The sequence below is a fragment of the Rosa rugosa genome, chromosome 4, assembly GCF_958449725.1.
Source record: "Rosa rugosa chromosome 4, drRosRugo1.1, whole genome shotgun sequence".
NCBI lineage: Eukaryota > Viridiplantae > Streptophyta > Magnoliopsida > Rosales > Rosaceae > Rosa > Rosa rugosa.
In genome coordinates this window covers 20889025-20895947 of record NC_084823.1, presented here as the reverse complement: position 1 = coordinate 20895947, position 6923 = coordinate 20889025, and the positions used below count along the sequence as shown (strand labels likewise).

The 6923-nt window shown below is 41.0% G+C and overlaps 1 long non-coding RNA gene across 1 annotated transcript; it reads left to right on the top strand.

The window, feature by feature from the left end:
* The first annotated feature begins 283 nt into the window (after positions 1-283).
* Positions 284-2704, top strand: LOC133707132 (uncharacterized). Its single transcript, XR_009844932.1, has 3 exons — positions 284-741; positions 1417-1492; positions 2418-2704. It is a non-coding gene; the product is annotated as an uncharacterized LOC133707132 (long non-coding RNA).
* Positions 2705-6923: the final 4219 nt, after the last annotated feature.

Here is a 6923-nt window from a genome sequence, read left to right as displayed (position 1 = left end):
AAAGTTGTAGAGCGCGTCGATACGAGTTCGTGGACATATGGAACGTAATATTCGGAGTTCGTATGAATAAGTTACGAATATTCGAAAATTGGGATTTTCTATAAATATGAAAAAGAAATCCGAATATTGCAAATGAGGACAGAATTTCTGGAACTCCAGAAATTTCTCCCCATTTCTCTCCCGAGCCCAGCCGCGACCCCCTCCCTTCGTCACCTTCGTTCTTCCTCATCCGGCCACCGATTGATGTGAAACAAAGTGGGTTTTTCTGGTCTCGACCCCCTTTACGAGTTTGTAGAAGAAATCGAAGTGAAATACGAGCTGTATGAGGCTCTACAAGGTCGAGAAGAGAGCCTCGTCGGAGACGAAATCGCTCTTCCCCACTTTTTCTGGGCTCTACTTTGTCTGGCCATATCTTCCTCTACAGGCCTCCGATCGACCTGATTCCAAAAGCAATTTTTCTCACCGTGAAGTTTTCTACAACTTTCCAGAAGACATCGACTTGAGATAACCATCGTGGTGGCCGCTAGAAGACCGAGAAGCCGCACAGCCGAGCTGGAAATCGTCTTCCTTCGCCACCTTGGTTCTCCCAGCTCCGGCCACTATAGCTCGAGTTCTTTGAGGGCTTTTCTAGCCCAGAGGAAGTAGAAGCTATCCCCAAGAAGGCTTGCAGCGATTTAATCCGGGGTGATCGAATTTTGAAGATTGGGAAACTAGGGTTCTTCGGGTTTCAAAACTTGCGAGGTAAAATTCTACTTTTTGGCTTATAATCTGACTTTGGTGTAGTTATGAAAAGTGAAATTGGAGTTGAGTTGAAGGACTTTGATGTTGGGAGTTTTGTCTAATTTTGACTTTGGATGGGTGGCGGTGCCGCCACTGTGATGGTGGTTTCCGGCGACCTCCGGACACCCCAAGGACAGTTTCTGTCCATTTTTGTGTTCTACGTGTCGATACGATCGTTTGCATATATAATTCATAATTTTTGGATATCGTATGATGAAGTTATGAATTTTTAAGTTTCGATCGATTTCGATCGTTAGATTTGTGATATGTGAAGTTAGGACCGTCAGATGGACTTGTAGTTTTGATACGATGATCTTATGACTGTCCCAGTGGCTTTGTGTGGTCATGGGCGAAGATCCGACCGTTGGATCTTCGTATAAATGCAAAACGGTGATTAGGGAGGCGATTCGTGAGAATCCGTCCGTCGGATTTTTGTATAAATTTGTGAAGATGTTAGTAAGGACGATTCAGGAAGATCTGACCGTTGGATCTTCGTGATGATTTTTGGGGGGTGATCCTAAAGGCGATCCGTGAGGATCCGACCGTTGGATCATCATTTAATTTCGATCCGACCGTTGGATTGTCGTTTGAGTATGTTTTTGAGCTATTGGCTAAGTTAAGGTCATGTGTGATTAGGTGATTGACGGTCTCCCTTGGGTGAACGATTTCGGTGTGTATTGTGTTGAATTGAAGACGCAGCGGGAATATCGAGGTGAGTAAATCGCACATGGTTCATTCACGAACCGAAATTCGGTGATTTTATTTAATTGAGAAATTGTGGAAATTGTTTTACTAAAATAAATATTTGTTTTAAATTATATGGACTTGATCGACTACGGTCCATAGGTAAGTAAAATGTATTTAAACTATAAAAATGAATTTCTAGATTTTATTGCATGTGAACTATAGTTGGTATTAGTGGTCACTCTTGTGTGGGTGACTACGTATATATATATTTACGTGGAATATATATTGGATGGTGTGATTTACTGAGTTATATTTTGAGCATTACCCTTGGAATATGTGATTTATCTTAGATGTTGTGTTGTCTATGATAATGGGTAATTGAGTAAAGTGCGATAGTTGAGTCGTTGAGATGAATTAAATGAGGAGTCGAGTGAATTGAGAAAAGCAGTCATTCGTAAGGTGAACCTTGGCCCAGGTGACACTTTACGATACAGTTAGAGCTCTAGTCTGTCTGCCGTCATACTGCTTGGGGGATAAACGAGTTATCATATGCCCTTGGGTATGACATGACATACTGAATGGGGTGATTAATATAATTAATCATAAGCCTGTAAGTATGATATACTGAATGGGGTGATTAATATAATTAATCATAAGCCTGTAAGTATAATATACTGCATGGGATGATTTATATAAATAAATCATAAGCCTGTGAGTATATATTGAGTAAGAAGTTGTTTATTATTGAGTAGTCATGATGAGATGTGAGTTGATTGATGCTTGAAGTGATGTTGTACACTTCAATTCTTATGCAAAACAAAATTAAAATGTGCTTGAGTTGATTGTGTTACTTTAAATCGTGCAATCCTTTCATTTACTCATACGAGCTTTGCAAAAAGCTTACCGGGTTTGTATTGTTGCAATCCCGGTACACTATTCAAACGGTGTAGCGGGTAATCCTGCAGGTCAGGAGAATCAGGACGGTGATCGTGCGGGTTAGAGAATTTGTTTTAGTTTTACAGCAATTGTAATTGTGAGGTGAGTTATGCTCATTTGAGCCTTACAATATAATTTGGTGAGAGTGTGCTGTAATAAACAAATTTGAGATTTGGTTTATGTAATATCGAGCGATGTGAGGTGTGGTTGTTTTGAGAAAAAAATTCAGGTTGTATTTATGTGAGTTGTATTAATTCATGTTTCGGATTTTGAATTGATTATTCAAAATTCGGGGCGTGACAGTTTGGTATCAGAGCGTAAGGTACATATTTGGTGATAATCAGTACTCCCCGAGTGATAGCCCGTCTGCAGCGGATCCCCATCATATACTCTTCGGTACTGGTATAATCATTGGGTATGTCTTAGTATGGGGTCTAGACAGCGTGTATGTCAGTAGGACGGTAGAGTTGTCTTCTAAGTTCGTATTAGAATAAGTTTAGTTTCCGCAGGTTGTAATCTTCGAGGAATAGAGACCTCTAGATTTAACTCTGATGAGTCGGTGAGATTTGTTTTATGGAAGTGAGGTCCTTTTGGATGTTGAAGTGTTGGTTGAAGGCATAATGTTGACCTATGCACGTACCTAGTGTGGATACGAGTATGAATTGATATAAATTTTGCCTTCTTAAGTTGGACGTACAGATGTTTGGATGGGACGTACGTATCAGGGATTAGATATCCTGTTTTGTAATGGGATGTGCTTGTGGAGTTTGTGAGTAAGGTTGAGGTTAGGGAAGAAATTATTGTGGTTAATTCTTCCTTGTGATTGTAAGTTGTTAAGCAGGGTTTAAGGTGCGAGACCAGAGTTTTATTTTGTACTCAATGGTTAGAGATGAACGACCATTGTTTTGGGTTGTCGTTGAGTACTATAATTCCTTCAGAATCAGGATTGTTGGTAGAATTGAAATTAGTAGTAGTTTTGGTGATTCTGAATTTGAATTGAGTTCGCGAGATGTGTCTTATATATGTGGTTGATGTTGCTAGCATCATTTTGGAACGATACTTTACGATTCACAAAGAAAACTGGATTTGAAATTTATTCATTTGAACATCATGGGTTGATGACCTGACCGTGACTTGTGAACCTAGTTTTGTTCAAGTGAAGGGAATTGAATTTTTGTGGCCTTTGTGTGGTGAACTAGTTTTCTTAAGTTTTGGATCGTAATATGGAGATGGACTGAAGTGAATTTGAAGTCGTGTGGTGTTTTAAGTTTACGTAGGCGGGACACTTAATGTTTTGCAATGGAGTTGATTTTGGTCAGTAAATAATTGGGAGAGTTAGAATCAACTCTTTGTAAAATGATATTGGACGATAGTGTGCGCCTTTGGTGGCTGATTTTAGATGAAGTGGTTAAACACAAATTTGAGTATTGATTTTAGTGACTTTGTTAGGTATCCATAGTGGTTCAAGTGAATTACTATGTGATATGGAGTGTGATTCGATTTCTGAATCGCTAAATGTTAAGGATTGAATTGTGGTGAGTTTTTGTTGAAGCAATTGATAGATGGAATTATCGAGATTCTATAAGAGTTGTAAGAGTAACTCTAAAGATGTGGGTTTTTCCTAGCTAACTCAGGATGTGTTTAGCTTTATAAATCCCTAATCCTATCGATGAAATTGTTGTGTTTGGTTTGACTCAGAGGTTACTAGCTAGACCTCGATGCGACTTAATTGATTGTTGGATTCTTTTTGAGTGATTGTTTTTATTGCATCATTATGAAAGATGTGTGCAGTAGAGTTGTTTATGGTTTTGAAAATAGTATTGGGTGACCAAGGTTCGATCCTTGGTGTTGTTGCTGGTTAAACAAAAAGAAAAGAAAACATGCACACCATCTTATTGATTTTACATTACAAAAAAAAAAAAAAAAAAAAAAAAAAAAGGAAAACGAGGACCATGCTATACTAAGCCTAGTCAGCAGCTCCGGATGGATTGAGGCTGAGCTCAAGAGAAACGTTTGAGCCACTGTGGTAACCGCCTGAGCCACCAGAATAGTAACCAAACGCGCTACCTTCCTCGGAAGTAGCCTTCAGGTTACCAAAGACGTCCTCGCCGTGCACGGGGAACAGAGGAAGAGTTTGAACCTCCTGGTGATCTCCTCCTCGTTGTTGCAGGGATGTTTGTCCTCCTGTTGTGCCAAAAGAGTTGTACTGGTATTAGTGTTGAAGTGTGAGGAAGAATATGAAACAAAATTTAAATCAAGAAATCCTTCATTACCAGTAGAATAGGTGGAACCAAAGTTGAGATCAATGGATCTACCATCATCAGTAGAACTAGTGGACCCAAAATTGATGTCAATGGATCCACCAGCTGGCCCAAAATTGATGTCGATGGATCCACCAGCACCAGTAGAACCAGTGGACCCAAAATTGAGATCAATGGATCCACCAGTACCAAGAGAACTAGTTCCCATGGGCACTGGAGCAGCCTGATTACACCTATTCATCTGCTTCTCTCGAGCCCTGACGTTCTGGAACCAAAAGTAAATGTTCTTACCCTCAACATGTCCATACTGGTTCAGCTGGAGGCAGATCTCGTGAATGTGCTCTGAAGTTGGGCACTTAAATCCCTTGACGTAGTAAAGATCCTTGAGGATTCTTATTTGTTCTGGAGTAGGAATCCACCTGGTACGGCTTCGCCAGAAATCCATGTTGGCACTACTTCCAGCTGCTTGGGTGTTTCCTCCCTCCTCTGTTGGTTGCTGTTGTTGTGGTTCCATTTGTTGCGGGGTTTGGAGCTCCATTAGTTGCAGAGTTCGTGGCTCTTGGGTCATGGAGTGAGAGGATGTGAAAATCGAGGAATACATGGTTTAGTGTTTGAGGGAGATTTTGTTAGAAGGATTGGAGTTGTTGAACTGGTGATTGGAGATCTGAGATTCTCAGAGGAAAGATGAGATCGAATCTTCAAATGGAAGAAAAGATCTGAGAAAGAAGGATTGAAGATTTGGAGGAAAAGATTGAAGATCTGAGAGTGAAAAACTGGGGATTTGAGAAGAGAAAGGCTGAAGAGTTGAGAGAGAAAGGCTTGAGCTCGGAAGAAAATTTCTTTTCCTTTGGAGTGAACAGTCGCGTCTCCAGAATGCACCTATTTATAGAACAAGGTGAGCAGATCTCCACCGTTGGATGAACGATCTCAGAATTTGAATCCACGCGTTGGATTAAAGTCGCCCCGAAACCCGGAAAAGCTGTTGGCGCGTGTTGAGCGTGTAAGGGGACAGGCCGAACCTCGAGACGCTGTGGCAGACAGCTTTAGCAGAAAGTGATTTGCTTTCCGTAAATCACGGAAGAGACGTGTCGTGGCACGTGGAGTGTACCGACAGTTTGTTGTTATTCTATCGCTTATGATAGAATAAATGAAAGAAGTTGCATGGATAGTAACGAGAGCAGCTGGTGCTCTAGTGGTTGAAGAGCAAGGCTCTTGTACAAGAGGTCAGAGGTTCGAACCTTGCCTCTCGTTTATTTTTATTATGTTCGCTTATGACATAATAAGTATAACATTTGTACACATTATATTAAGCACAGCTTGTGCTCCAGTGGTTGGGGGACAAAGGTTTCGTGCGGCAGGTTGAGGTTTCGAACCTTGCCTTCCCCGTTATTTTATTTATGTCACTTATGACATAATAAATATAACACGTGAGCATATATTAATGAAGGCAGCTCTTGCTTCAGTGGTTGGGAGCAAAACCTTCGTGTTCGAGGTCGGGAGTTCGAACCTTACCTCTTACAAATATTTTTGGATCTCGTATATGCTTGATATACGGACGTATATACGGTATGTACGGTATACATAAGTATATACGGTCTGTACGGTATGCATAAGTATATACAGTTGTATGGTATGCATACGTATATACGGTCTGTACGGTATGTATACGTATATACGGTATGTACAATTTCATACCGTAGCCGAGCTAAAAAGTTGTGGGCCGAATAGTAGGCCCGAATAGTAAGCCCAAATTTGGTTGGGCCTATTCAAAATGCATTTGGTTCGGCCGATTGGTAGGCCCAAATAGTAAGCCCAATTGTTCGGCCGATTTGTAGGCCCAAATAGTAAGGCCAATTGTTCGGCCGATTGGTAGGCACAAATAGTAAGCCCAATTGTTCGGCCCGAATGGTAGGCCCAAATGTTAAGCCCAATTGTTCGGCCCAAATGGTAGGCCCAAATGTTAAACCCAAATTGGTTCGGGCCGGTTCGAAATGTGGATGGTTCGGTTTCTTCGGCCCAATTGGCCAGCCCTAATGCTTAGCCCAAGGATTGAGCAAGCCCAAGTCATCATCACTGGGTGTCAGATTTTATTGGCATGCTTTTGGGGATGATTTGTTTTGAGTGATGCATCTCTATTGTTGTGTAGAATAGTGCATGCTTAAGTTTTACTATAGAGATTTACCGTGATGCTAATTGAGTAGCGAAACGCTTTGTGAGAATGTTTACTGTGCTTGTATGCCAGTACAGGATGATGATCTA